This window comes from Netta rufina, assembly GCF_964035555.1.
Source record: "Netta rufina genome assembly, chromosome: 2".
Taxonomy (NCBI): Eukaryota; Metazoa; Chordata; class Aves; order Anseriformes; family Anatidae; genus Netta; species Netta rufina.
Window position 1 is genome coordinate 71,282,425 of NC_140124.1, and position 15,254 is coordinate 71,297,678.

General features: G+C 44.3%; 1 protein-coding gene across 1 annotated transcript in view; it reads left to right on the top strand.

Moving 5' to 3' along the window:
* Positions 1-310: 310 nt before the first annotated feature.
* The window catches only part of BASP1 (brain abundant membrane attached signal protein 1), a 51,644-nt gene continuing 36,700 nt past the window's right edge, over positions 311-15,254 (top strand). The window contains exon 1 of the mRNA XM_084281553.1: positions 311-451. The gene's annotated coding sequence lies outside the window, so the exon portion shown is untranslated. The remainder of the gene's footprint in view (positions 452-15,254) is intronic.

The following is a 15,254-nucleotide window of genomic DNA, read 5'->3' on the forward strand; positions in this document are numbered from 1 at the left end:
GGGCTCCTTTTTCCCCCGAGGCTTTGGGTGTGGGTTCTTTTTTGGGGGTGGGGGGATTAAGGATGCAAGGTGCGGCTGCGGACCCCCGCAAACCCCCGTCTCCGTGCGCCCCCTAAGCGTGAGCTCCGCGCAGCGCAGCGAGCCCCCGAAATAAATAAATAAGTGCGGGTGGCTTTTGAACTGCCCACAGACTGTCACAGAGAGAGAAGGGGGGGGGGGTAGGAGGGGGAAGGGAGGGAAAGAGGGAGGGGGAGAGAGAGCGAGAAATGCAGAGGCAGCAGCCGCGGTAGCGGCGGCATTGCTCCAGCAGGCACCAGGCACTCCAGTGCCGGGCGGCGAGCGGGGGAGCCGCAGCGCTCGGAGCGGGGCGAGCGGGCACGGGGCCACCCGGGGCGCTCGGTGACACGGCCACACGCGGACACGAGAGGGGCACGGAGGAGAGGCACGCAAGGTAACACGCGGGGAGCCCCGCTCGTGCCGTTTGCGGGGCAGAACCGGAGAGTCTTGCCTTTATTTTTAATTTTTTTTTTAATTATTATTCCCCCCCCCCCCCGGTGTCTCAGGTGTGGGGAGAGGGGCTCCTGAAGCTGGGGGGAGGGGGTGATGGTGGTGGTGGGGTTGGGGGCTGCCTCCCCCGGCGCGTTTGGGGTGCGGTGCTGCGAGGAGCGGGGTTCCTCGAGAGGGAAGGCGCCGGGCACCGAATTCCTTCGAGGCACAAAACGGGATTTCCGAGGAATTTAAACGCCCCGATCGCGCGTTCCCTGGGGGGTGGCGGGAAGCCATGGGTGTGGTGGGAAGAAAAATGGAATAAAATAATAAAATAAAAAATAAAAAGAGGGGAGGGGGGTGTAAGAGGCTTTTGCACCCCGTTCCCTCTCGCCGCCTGGGGTCCGCTCCCGAGGGGAGGGGGCCGAAAAACGAAGCCCGGGGGCGGCCGAGCCCGGCCCCCCATAGGGGCGGCGGTGCCGCGGGGGGCTCCGCTCCGCGCCGGGGGGCGGCGGTCCCCATTCCCCCCCATATTCCCCCATTATCTCCCCATTGTGTCCGGCACCCAGGCGCTGGTTCTCGGGCGGGGGCTGCCCACGCCGCCACCACCACGCGTGGGCGCGGCAGCCCACGGGTGTCGTGCCGGTGCCGTGCCGGTGCTGCGGGAGCAGCGCCCGGATGCGCTCGGCCATGAATATTCATCGAGTGCCTTCTCCCGACATATTTACCCCCCCTCCCCTCCCCCCAATTTATCACACTCCACCCTCCCCCCTAGCGAGGAAGCTGCGCCCCCCTGGAGCCGTGCCCCTCTTCCCCCACGACGTGCCGCCTCTCCCCACGCACTCGCGTGTCCCAAACGCCCCCGGCACGGCCCTGGGGGGGAGCCGGGGTGCGGTGGGGGTCGCGGGGGGGCTCCCCGCCGCCGGGGGGGCGCAGCCGCCCCTTCCTTTGTCTCTGCCCGGCGCATGCGCGGGGCCCGCCCCGCCGAGGATGGGGATGGGGAGGAACAAAGGCGCCCCCCCCCCGCAGCCCCTCCTTTTTTCCCGGGGGGCTCCCGAACCCCCTCGGCCCCTCTCGCTGCGCCCCGAGGGAGCGAGCGCGGAAAATGGGGCGAGGGCGGGCGGGCGGCGCTGCCCCTCCTGCGGGCAGGGGGGTGCTCGGCTGCGGCACCCGCTCGGCAGGGCCGTGCACGGGGGGGGCCTTTCGGCGGAGGGGCATGGGGGGGGGGGTGGGCTGTGATTTATGCGCTGCGGTTCAGTGCCACGCGAGGGATGTCGCGGAGAAGCCCCGCTTCCACCTAGGGGGAGCCAGCGGCGCTCCCGGCTGCCGGGCGGCCTCTGGAGCATCCCCCTCTGCTCGCCCTCCCCGGGAGGATCCTGCCAGTGCGACATCTTGAAAGCTCTTTTGTTCCGATGGCTGCACCTCGGGGTTGGCACCGCTGCCCGTTCCTCCTCCGCCCCCCTTATTCCCCAGTGGGGCCCGTGCTCAGGACTGGGGCACCAGGTCCTGCAGCTCTCCTGCAGCCTGTTGTGAAGTGGGAAATTTTGCCAGCTGGCAACCTGCGAGGCTCTGCTCGCAGAGAAACGATACACTCGCCAAGCTCAAAGATGACAAAAGAATCTCGCAAGCGGGCTCCCACATGGAGGGCGGCCGTGGGGTTTTGCTGCTTCCCCTCTGGGGCTGCGGACGTGAGCTGCAGAGCGCACACCCTGGGGCCTCCAGCTGCGACCACTTGGTGTTTCCAGTGAAGGCCACTTCTGGAGAAGCACAGCCATCTGAGCCCTCAAACCTGTGGCAGAGCTGCTTCTCTGCCTGCCAGGTGCTGCCCAGAGCCACGGGCAAGCTTCAGGCACGGTGGGTTTATCCCTTGAGCACTCAGGACCGTGAGCTGGGAGTGCCATACGCAGGGAGATGCGGCATCTGCTCTGCTGCTGCTGCTCTCCATACCTGCGGATTCCTTTGTGCCTTCGAGGATGTTGCTCACAGCCCCCAAGCTCTAGCTGGGGGTAGGAGGGGGAGAAGAATGCAGCCAGGATGTGACCAGAGGTGTTTTTTTTTTTTACGCTTTGCTCTGCCTGCTCCTCATGGCATGAAGCGTTGGACAAGCGAGGAGCTTTGCTTTGTGATCGACCAGCCGATGGGATTGTATGCAGCAAATACCTCCTTTTGGCGTGGCTGTTGTAGTTTTGCTGGAGAGCACTGGCTGTGCTGTGGATGGAATAAACCCAAAGAGGGGAAATTCTTGGTGGCTCTGTCTATTCTTGTATGCTTCATGTGTGAGATAGCCGATTGTGTAATTTGGGGAATTTGTTTATACATAGCTGCCAAAAAGCAATCATGCAGCAGTTTCTTCTGTTGATATGAATCTCTGAGAGTATCATATCCTCACATCCAGTTGAAAAGGAATCGGCATTAAAACTGGTAAAACTACTGGCCCAGTTATTGCGTGAAGCAGTGACCAGGTGTTTTTTTTTTTTTTTTTTTTTTTTGTGTGTGTGTTGTTGTTTTTTTTTTTTCCCTTCTTCTCTTTCCGTGCCTCTTAGCATCTGAAATGCAACACCCACTAAAGCAACCTGGTACTAACAGGCAGATTTATCTCAGAAAATGGCACACCTTTGGAGCATACCCTTTCCCTGAGATTACAGAGTGCACACCCCATAATTTCACAACTGATTAGAACTGTCTGTCCTTATTTATTTGTCAGTTTTGGTCTTTCAACATTAAGCCTCTGGAATAAATCGTATTTTCTGAGTGAAGCTCCTTGTATTCGTGCTGTGTTCCAGTGGTAGCTTTGCCCCATGCAGTGAACCGTGAAGTCCTTCAGCAGAGCCTCCTGTGTACAAGACAGCTTCAGACCAAACAATGCAAAATTCTTCTCTTGTGCTGGCATCCACACATGTCCCAATGGGGCACGCAGAGGGACAGAAGCTGGCACAAAGAACAGGCTGCAGGGCAGAAGCAGGCTTTGCCATGAAATCGTGGGAGAGCTTCTTTGCAAGGCTTTGACTACCATTGAGCTACTAACTACTTGGAAACTTTATGTTTCGTGTTGATGTCACATAGTTTTGAATACAAGAATTTCAGAGTTTTTCTTTCCAGGAATTTGTATATACAGATTTATGTGAAAATCCTTGGACTTGACTTGGGTCTTGATTTAGGTCTTTAGGTGTGAATGTAGTGTCCCTGGGTGCTCTGCAAATTTAATGGTTTAAGCCTGAGTGCTTCAAGTAAGAAAAAGGGGATGCTATTCGAATGCAACAGAGACTTATCAACCAATATTCAAGGCCCTACCTTCTTTCCTGCAGGGGCAGTAAAGGCAGGCCATTTTGAAGTACTGTCTGCATCAAGACAGCTTCATAACTAAAGAAGGAAATCTTAGGAGGGGCTTGGGTTATTTCTTTTGTGTCAATCAGTAATGACAAGAATGAAGTAACAACTAGAGAAATCAAAGAAATTCCTGAAAGCATTAGAGACTTGAAAATAGAAACCATATGCAGCATAATAGAGGTTTCATGCATTAGTAGGAAATGCTTTCAAGATTTAAAAAAATGCAGAGGGAAGAAGGGTAAAAGCACCTCGTGCAGGATGGAATGAACATTAAAGTCTTCTCTACGGCATCTTATATCACACAGCTGCCTTTCTTAAAAGCGTGATGCCAGCTAAGCTTCTTGCTTCAAGATGGAGAAATGTGGTTCGTATAAAAACGTAGCTATTGGTTGATATTTGTGATACGAAAATGTGTAAGTTCAAAATAGAAACTGATTGATAGCAATGTGATTCCTCAAACATGAAAGATTACTGACTTGCCAGAATCTGAAAATAAAATCCTTTGACTTTTTTTCAGCACACCAATAAATGTAAAGAGATACTAATTTTTAACACATGTGGAGCCGTCAGGTTTTGCCTGGGGGCAAGATGTGTAGTAACTCCCTGTTAAGTATGGTTAATGGAATTTAAGTCTGAGGAAACAGTTTTATTAATAAAACCCTTCTGTCTTAGGATATAAATCAGGGGCAGATCTCTTTTGATGTGTTTGGTGTTGGGTTCTGCAGAGTCAAACTGCAGCAGGCTGCACCGTCGACCGGACTTGTGGGGTGTCGACTGCCAAGTACCTCACCGGTACTGTAGCTGCTGGGCTAGACACGTGTTTTTTGGGCACATGTTGTCTAGTTTAGATTTTAGCCTTGTACGTAGTGACACGTATGATTATGATCTGCTGATCCAGGGATTTTATTATTATTTTTGTTAATTCTTTTTTTTATTATTTTTATTTTTTTATTATTATTTTTATTTATTATTATTATTATTATTATTTTTTATTATTATTTTTATTTTTAATATCCTATAGGGATTTGAATGTATTTTCAAAAGATGTAATTTTGTGTACGATTCCCTAGCAGTTGTTTAAAGCAGCGTGCCCTTGGTGCTTAATGCAAACAGTATGTCTGATGGTGGGAGCTTCATTTTGATTAACGACTGAATGTGTAGTAAGATTGGGCCTCAACCACCTACCTTCTGCTACTTACAGAGGTGTGTTGATAGATGTTTGCTAATGAGGTCATGGTGCTGGTAGTAGTACCTACGCGTTGGCATGAGGAGGATGTCAACGCAACACTGAAGCAAAGCTTTTTACTCCAAGCAAAAGCCAAATGACTGTAGTGGGAAAGCTTGCCATAGGATTACTTTTAATGGCAGAAATGTATGCCATCATGTCTTTACCTGACAAATGGAAGCTGCTCCTATACAAGTAGTGAAATCAGGGGGCTGTTGGCCATCTTCTGTTTCAACAGACCTTAAATACACAATGGGATGTAGAGTATAAGCCCTTCAAAGGCTAGAGCCTGTTTTATCAGTTTATTTTCTGCTGTTACTGTTTTCCTTGAGGGATTGGTTGCTGAAGGAGAGGCTTCTATTCAAAATTACAGCTTGATGTTATTAACTGTTTTAAGATAAAGTGGATGGTCACATAGTAGTTTGCTGTAGATTTGTATTTGCTAGACAAATTTAAGATGATTGCTGAACTATGGAGAACGAATGAAGCAGCATTAGACAAAATAGAACAGATCAACAATAACAGAACTGATACATGTCTCTTTCACTATCTACTTTAGAAAAGCACACACAAAACAAGACCAAATCAAGATGTAGTGAAAACCCACAGTTACAAACATGCAGTCAGCATGGGAGGGTAAAATCATGACAAACATGTCATGTACATCATGTACATCTGTTTATCCAAGATAGGCTGGAGCCTGAGAAATGCTACATCAGCTTCCTGTAATCACAGTTCCTCAGAGCAGTTAAGCACGTCATTCTGGGAGAAAAACAAAACAACAAAACAGGCCAAAGGTGGTACAAAACTAGGAATCTGGAAACAGAGAGGATGAATGCTGTCACCATTAGAAGTGATGGTCTGATGATTATGGCATTCCCCATTAGTAAGCAAAGTTTCCTGCTGCTTGTGCTTTGGCCAGCACTGGTAAGTGCATGACTGACTTCTGCTGCTGGTTGGGCTGAGCTGGTGGGAGGAAGCAAATTCAGTGAGCTCTGAGATGGCGAAAGCAGCTCTTCTGGGTTTCTTGCTTTCACCACAAAAGCTGAGGCAAATAGGGAGGATTTGCTAGGTACTCTAAACAGGTTTCTGAAGCAGATGGGCTGAGAGAGTGGGGCTGGTGCTCCTCCAGCAGCATTGCTCAGCCCTGGGTGTGTGCTCGGCACCAGTGAATGAACAGCCTGTGCTGGGGACAGCTGGTCTCACTGAGGTGTCTGTGAGAAGAGCTGCCTGCTGAGTTTTACTTTCATTTGGAGATCTGCAAGCCGTGTGAAGGGAGGGAGACTACAGGTCCCCAGGGAGTAATAACGAGAACCTGGCCAGATTTCCCAGCTTCTTCCTTTCCATCTTTTCATTGAGAGGCAGTAGAACACAGTGGTGGTTCGTAGCTTTGTTTTACAAGGAATTTTCACTAGGAGTATGTGTTGTCAGTGAAGCCTCCACAGTGTACTTGATTGCTTGGGATCTGAGCCTCTAATTCAAGTCCCTAAATTAGCAGACTGAAGCAAATGTGGAACCTCTTACCTTTCCTGCTGCAGCTTGTGTATGCTCTGCATAACTCCAGGATTCACAGCCAAGGGCATCCTGATGCCTCTAGAAAGCTGCATGTAGGATGTGGGAGCTCAAGGAGTGTGACAAGGAGTTGTCCATGCAGACAATTTTTTTTCTGATGGATCTGATGCCTGCAGTTTATGGGATAAGAAGAACTTATCCATTCTCTGTTCCTGCACTCTGTTTGCATTTCTTCTTTCCCACCTCATGGATCTTCATCTTGAAGAAGACCATCCTACAGTTCAGAAGGATCAGCAGAACCTGTTTTAAGCTGCTTGTGGTCGTCTGATGTTCCAACCAGTCTTGTAATTGCTAAAATAACCATTTTGGTGATTTTCTCAGTGCTAGGCTCCATAGGTGATATTTAGAGTAGCATTTAGCTTTCAGCATAGTGGCCCAAGCTTTACATGCAGTTGCCTTGGACTGGTGACATTGTCTTAATGAATAGTGCTTTTAGAACCAAGCAAAGTACATGCAGCCCTATTGTGCATTCAAATATAATAGGTCACCTGCATGTACTCTTTTCCAGTGCATGTAATATTAAAATCTACAACAGTGCTCAAGAGAACTAATATTACAACAACGTTTTTGTAAGCACTAGAACAATTATTAGGTCAGTGAAAGTTCAGTTGTCATTCTCTCCTCTGGACAAGCTGTTTGATGATGGCTTTATGAACAAATTATTGATGGCAATGATAAGAGGAGCGTGGTGCTCCTCACGGTCTCTCATGCCTGACCAAGCAATAGAGTGACAATGGCAATCCACAAAACCATGATGTCTTGAAAGTGGCCTTCAGTACAGACGTAGCTTCTGTTACCAAGGATTCAAACTACACTGCAAATCACCTTCACATATTTGTTTTGTAAACATCTCTTGAAACGATGCTGCCAACAAAGCATTGTGGAGAAACCATATCCAGTCAACAAATGATAAATATAATGGATTTCTCCTGCTTGAAGCAGGCTAAACATCACAACTTAAAATACTTGCCTCCTCTGTTCTGACATGGAGTGGTACATGGAGGATGGTGTTAAGGGGCACAAAGTGGCTTTGCGTGCCCTCCCACAGTCATTGTGACTGAGCATCCGAGCCTCTCAACAACTAAAACAGAGAAGCAACAAGTAGTGAAGGAAGAGTAGTGAAATAGCTCACCAGTTCTGCACTAACAGATTTGTGGTATGGAAAAAAACCCTGTCCATGAGTTTGCTTTGAAACAATGACCATAAATTTATGGTCTGAGAATAGAAATATTTATCTCAGCAGCTTTTATTTCTTTTCTACTTCAAACAGAAAGCTCTTTGGCATGGTTGCTCCTGGTTAAAGAAGCCATTTGATATACTTTCTTATAGGAACTTTGTATTTTAACATGTTGGGATACATCTTATATATCTCTGTGCATACCATGTATTTGTAAATGTGTCACAGTAAAAAGAGTTCAAAGGTCTTCAAGCTAGTACTTTTCATTCATTTTTTATTATTTTTTTTTTTCAGCTAACTTTGGCTCTGCACTCTTCCTTGTAATAACATTGCAGATAGTTTTTCTGTTAAATTATCACACTGGTTATGTTGCCATTTCTTTTGGTTATCCTTTCTAGAAGTCCATATTTACAGCTGGGAACTAACACAACACATTTCACAGAAGATCTCATTAATTGCACATTAACATGCAATATGTGCATTAGCAGATACACAGAATGCAGTAAGGTCTATGGCATAAACTTTAAGTGTAGTCTCATTCCTTTGTAATAAGCAGGAATATGAGTACAGAATGCCTTCAAAAACTTTAATTTTAAGCTCTAAAACTAATAATGTTACAGGACCCCCACTGTTTGCATGGAGGGTTCCCAAATCTAGATGTGCACTAAAGTGAGATCATATCAACACGAGAATTTGATCTTAAAAAGTATTTTATGCAAATCCTATGACAATATAGACATCTTGGAGTTCTTCCAGCCAAAAGCATTCAACACTTCTAACTTTTTATTGCTTAAAAAAAAAAATATTCATGTGGTTTCTCCTTCTGCTGAGTGCAAGGGAATTGGATATATTTTTTTAATTTTTTTAATGGTGTTTTATTTTTAAGCAAAAAAGGGCTCATGACTAAGTGAAAAAAAAAAAATCGGTGGTAGCTTGCCTTGCCAGTCTTATTTTCAAGAAGAACTAGATTTGTTTGATTCCTGTAGGACATTAAACAACTTGCCACAAGATCAGAATTAAACTACATTAGTGAGGTGCAAAACACTTTTTTTTTTTTTTTTTTTTTTTTTTTTTTGGGAGGGGGTGGGTGGACATGGAATACTTGCTATTATAATAGAGAAAGCTTGTCTGTTAAGCTGGGGCTTTTCTGCGCTGCATATCACATGAAGGCCGGTAGTTGTCACAGCCACAAAGGCCTGAGCATCTTTCATGGAGAAACCTTTCTTCGGATCTACTTCCAATTGCTTGAGATTTTCATTGTGCCCAGATAAAGCATCACATCCATAAGTGATGGAGACAACAACACAACTGCTGTGCAAATTCATTATGAATGCCAGCAAGATGGGTCATTTGGTCATGTTCAAGCCAAATGAGTTCATGATGGCAAATATTTATGCCTTTTTTCTAAAGCACAGGTTTGGTTTCAAGTACCTGGTGGTTTTTCGAGTTGCAGCAAATTCTCAATCCTCCCTGCTTTTGAAACTCCTTTCCAGCACCTCTGGGGCCTGACCATGGGTCCGCTACAAGCTGCCCCCAGCATTTTCATGGTTCTGTTCCTGAGCTGCAGGTTCCCAGCCTGCATCTCCTGTCTGTCCCACCCTGCCAGCTCCAGAAACCTTCTCGCCTCTGAGCAGTGTCAGGGACTCCCCCAGGGAAGGAGCTCTTCTGGTCACTTGAGTCTTCTTCTTAAAGCAAACAAATAAAATGAGACTGTCCGCTGGAGTTTTCTGTGCTGTCTGGCTTTGGTAGGACCTTATTTGTGGGGCATACGCAGTCTAAAGTGCCAGTCATCTTTGATTCCTTGCACTAGAAAGGAGACCAAATAGCTAACTTAATTACTACAAATGTCCTGCTTTATCTTAATTAATCTAGCCATATGATTCAGGTTCCCCAATCTAATTATCTGGGGGGATAGTTAAATATAACTTCATGTATCTAGGCACATTTAGTTATTCATGGTTAAATCTGCTCACAGTTCCTAAGAGACTATATTTCAAAGTTACAGAGTCACAGTTGAGAATAATAGCCGCCCTTCATCTGAAATGAAAAATAGAGAGAGTTCATCTTAATTAACGTGGTGGAATAAGTTTTTGTGTTAATGGTACACCTCATAATTTACAATCACCTTCAAGTCTCTCATGAAAACAAGGAGACATCTTTTCCTGTTCTGACACAGAGGACTACCAAGTAGTTGTGCTGTATACAAAAAATGGGATTTCCACTGTTTGAGCAGATAAACATAATTTTAGAACATATGTGGTAAACATTTGCCCTTTCCTCTGTAACAGATGGGAGATGGTCAGTACTGAGTTAAAATAATCTGAATAATTTGAAAATAATAAATCATAGTAAAAATTCCTTGTCTGTGGAAACATTTCTAATAAAGTCATTGTAGCTATGTGATCAGAATTACAATAAAGAAGACTTTGTTGACCAGTGATGGACAAGAATAAAAGTGTTCCACTAAATGTTAACAACCATAATAGAATACATTGCCTATAACTATCCTAAAATGAACATCTAAGAATTTCCTTTCATATACTATGTGTAGAACTTATAAACATATTACTTTTGTGGGTCATACGCCCCATACAAGGTTGGACTTGGTGCTTAGGGACATGGTTTAGTGGGTGACATTGGTAGTAGAGGGATAGTTGGACCAGATGATCTTGGAGGTCTTTTCCAACCTTAATGATTCTATGATTCTACAAGAGAGACATCATTCAAATGGATGAACATGTACACATTGAGAACAATCAAGCAGAATCTGTGAAAGGAAAAAAATGAATAGGTTGGTTTTGAGCAGTGTAAAGAAGAGAATGATTATTTTAAGAGCGGGTAAGAACTGCCAGCGAGGCATCACTTAAATGGAAGTCACTCTTCTGCCTTGAAGCAGGAAGGGGGATTATCCACACTGCTTTTGAGATCCCTCCCTGCCTACAGTTTGTGGGATCAGGCACAGGAGGGACCTTTGGGGTGAGCTTGTTCTGGAATGCAAGGAAATTAGTTCTGTTGAAAAACAACTGTTCCCAAATGTGCCAATTTATTAGCAATATGTATGAGCTCTGCTAAAGTAGAGATCAAAGATAAACTTCCACAAATATGAAATACACAAATAAAGCTTTTCTAAAGCTGGTACAAAGAGATTTAATTTATTGATGCTGGACAGCAGAGGCTTTTAAACAGAGATTTCTGTTGGGTACTGCTGACAGAATTCTTGAAATGCGCTGTACATTTGAGTCTATTCTTCTAATTAAAGCTGATGTAAAAGAAGCGGAATAAAGCTTACAAAAATGATTGAGGCTTTTCAGTTACTAAATTTCATTTCAGGATGGTAATATGTAGTCGCGTGGGTATGTGTGAAAATTGTGCTCTGTAATCCCAGAAAGAAATTTTGTAACTGCAGCTGAGAATGGCTGCGTGATGCTGGTTGGTACGACACAAGTACATCCTTTGTTACTTAATCTATAGGCTGCAGAAACGTTTATGTGGTTGTTCCACAGATGAGTAGAGAATCTAACTGCATAACAAAGGCTATACACACATTTTCAACACATGGTTGCTCAAACTTAATGGCATAATAACAATAGCTTTGAAGGTTAAGCCTGATATAAATTAGGCTCATTTCTAAAGAAATCCTTGGTGTGTATTCATAAATGGTTTTGAATAGACTTAATGTTTAGCTGAACAAACACCTCTGTGCAATCTGTTTTGTGTGCAGGTGGGCAGCTGCAGTTGAAGTTCCTGGGTCAATACCAAGGGCTGCCCAAGCTGCAGCTACTTGGGACTGCATGTTTGAACTCTGTCAACCTTTTGCACCTGAATGCAACCTGAGACTTATTTAGTTTCCATATGTGCTTACTGAAAATAGTGGTGTGCTCTTCAGAAGCACTTGCAGGAGTTGTGTGTATGCTTCTGTTGGATGAAACAGCTTCTTGGCTAGTTGCCCGCATCTTGGTGTTATTAGAGATGAGGAAACGTTCACCTTTGTTTAGCTGCTAATTGTCAGACTGTTCAGCTCAGTATGGATTTCGAGCTGCGCACAACAGTGCATTGGCATTACTCTGAAGTGAATCTCTCACAGAGGGAGATGTGTTTTGGGGGCAGAGCTAGAGCTGTGGGCTTGATTCTGGCTTTATTTACCTGCTTGATCAGAAAGTATTTGCTCTGAATGTAATTGAGTAGTACCAGTACAGTCAGAGCAGTGAGCTGCTGGAACACCAGGGTAATTTGAGTGGTTGGATGTGCAGCACTGATTGGGTCTGATGTTCTGATGTGATACAGCAATGCCTGTGTTTGCAATCATAATACGCAAGCATTTCCTAAAACATTAAATCCAAGTGTTTTGTCATCTGTTTGCTTTTCTTCCTCAGTTCCTTTAACACACTAATGGTAGGTGAACTTGGATAATTTTGGTGTTGAAAGCAAGTTTCATACTGCCTGAAGAGGAAGAAGGATTATCTTTTTAATCTGTAGAATTTAAGTGTGTGCAGCAGTGCAATTTTCATGTTGAGTAGATAGGTCAGAAAAAAAATATATGCCTTAGGTTAGGATTCCTTTGGTCAGAGACAAAATCCCTGGCATTAGGTCTTACTAATATTAATAAGCTTATATAAACTGGTACAAAGGGCTGCAGCATGGTCTGAGCAGACGGCAGACGTGTGTTTTTTTTTTTTTTTATTTTTTTATTTTTTTTATTTTTTCCAGTGCATGGACCTCTGCATGAGAAACAGGTCTCGCAATGACAGCATGAGGGAAAGGAGCTTGTAATAGATGTATTAGGCTATCCTTCTATGCCATGGTATAGGCCAGGGACGGTGGAGAGCACATGCTGATGTGCGTGCAGGCAGAGCTTTCTTGCTTCTCTGCAGAAACTATTGAATGAAGAGGTGAGCTGGGGTGGTCATGGGGTTCCTCCTGATTATACTGGGTTAGAGGCAGCACTTGGAGCCCAAGCTGTAGTTCATGGATGAATCTGGTTTAGGTAAAACTGTTCACAAGTGGTCCAACCAAGCCTCTCTTACCAGCTGCTTTATGGAGCTCTTCAGTACAAGCAGTAAGTAAGCAAGACAAAGTGCTAAAAATGACCACACTGGCACCTAATTCAGGGGATATGCCCTAGAAAATATTTTTTATCTTCAGGTATTATGTGCATGCCAGTGTTTAAACTCCATAGCTGGTCTGTTTTTTCATAGAGAAATTTGTGACATGTATAAACCAGGAATGGCTGATGTAATTGGTGTGCTTCTGCAAAAAAAAACACTTGTCTACTTAAGAGACAGGCCAATGAAAATAAACATGAACTTTAAAAACAACCCTCAAGTTTGTATTCCAAGGTTAGAGTATGCTTCTGAGACTACTATCTGCCACAGTAGGATAGTAAAAACATTTGCATTTTCTGAGAAAAAGTAACTAACCACAGTTCATACTATTTTCAAGTTTACAACCTAAAGCATGCAATAGCATACAAGTCCTATGGACTAGTAAGTGTTATTTTAAGAAAGGCGTATATCACATGCCTGTTGGTAAAACACCGTGAGGATGTGCAGCAGTAAGAAAACTCATTGCACGAAGTGTAGCTTGACCTATTTGACATTTGAATGTATTTCGGTAGATTTTGTAGATTCCTGTATAGTACCGCATCCTGTGCATTTTTCGACCTAATAGGAAGTGTAACAGTGATAGGAGGAAAGTTTAAATAAAATCCTATCAACATTTCCTAGTCAAATAAAGAATGTATTTATTTATTTATTTTATTAATATTATTTTTATTTTATTTATTATTTTAAAGACATTGTGATTAAAAAGTCTGAACTTTGAACATGACACTGGAGCCAGCTGGAAACCTCTCAGTGAAATGTTTTATGCTGGAAAATGTTTGAGTTCTTGCAGCTCAGCATCTGTAGGAATAATACAGGTTTTGATTTCTAGCTGAAATAAAGGTCAGACTTACCCACCTTGGGCTAGTTAATCATTTAATGTATAAGCAACCCATGCGGGAAGCAAAGGTTCAAATTTTTGTTGTTGCTGATCCCAGCTGGGGGGTTTAGTCTTGTCTTCCATAAAGCAAGTGAGCAATCTACTCAGCAGACTGGTGTCCAGTTTCGGTTGGGTGAGTCTGAGCAGCTGCTGACAGAGCTGGTTACTCCATGCTGTATAAACTACCACCTGTCTGGAGATCACCTGTGCTCAGAGGTGATGAATGTCGAGGTTCAGGTCTGAATTGTACAGAGAAAAGAGCTGAACCGTGCTCACTTTCAGATGAAGTGACTGTTTCAGCAGAGGGCTTGAACCTGTGGCTAATTCTTTGCTTGTCCGACTGCAAAAGTTCATATAAAAATGCCCCAAATACCAATCTTTCAGGGGATTAGAGAGCATTTTTCTATGTAGTGTAGTGTAAAACCAGTGTCTTTGTTTGAATTCATAAACGAAATATGCAGTCCTTCTGTCGTTTTGCAGTGTTTGATTTGTAGGTGTTTCTGGGAAGATGTTCAAGTCCCAAGTGCCAATTAAGTGCTCATCATGAATCTTAACCAAGGAGCTGGTCCCACTACTTTAAGTTAGAGTTAGATGATGTACTATGGAAATTTGAAATGTTCATTGCAAGATGTGGGAGTTCTTACTTATTTGAGATCTAATTCTGTCTGCAGTGTTAGATACTTCTAGCAGCCCCTTGGGGTGGCTCACTGCTTGCTCCCCCCTGTTTGCTTGTTTGCTGTTTCTGGCTGGGCTCCTTTTGCTCCCAGCTGGGTGAGCTGAATCGCCTTGCCCCAGGGCTCTGCTAAGAGCCAGACCAGCTGCGAGGAAAGGGGAATGGGCAGTGGGCCCGTCCTGCTGGAAACAGCAAGCTATTTAATTTGGCTTAGTGCATCACTGAGCTGCACATCCATCTCATGGTCTTAATGGTTTTTAATGTTGTTCCTCTAAGCATGTTTTTCATCTAAAAACATATTTTTAAAGAGTATCCACCGTATGAACATGGAAACATCACATAATGGGTCTTTAAAAAAATTGCATAAGCTTCTGCAAATTAAAAGAAATTGTGAGATTTTCCAGTAAAATGCTTTTTGGTTTAAAATCTATTGAGTGAATTTTTGCAGTGCCAAAGGTCTAAATCTACCCAAAGATCACTGAATTTCTAAACTGACAATGGAGTTCAGAAATGAATTAACTCCATTGGTCTGTAAAGACCATTTACATCTCTTACATCAGTTTCTATTTTGTCTAAATTAAGATCAACTCAAATCTTAAGCTTCCTTTTTAAGTTGTTTCAATTCATGTAAGGCAAGCGATAACTGTTATGGCTTATAAGGTGTTCATCTGAGTCGAGAACGATGTATAAAACTCAGATGTGAGTAAAGTGGTGCAGCGACTAAAGAAATGCCTAGGAGCATCTGACACTTCTGGCCTTGGGCAGGAGCCAGACATAGATATTGTGATTCTGGCTCTGCAAGAGAGCTACAGAAG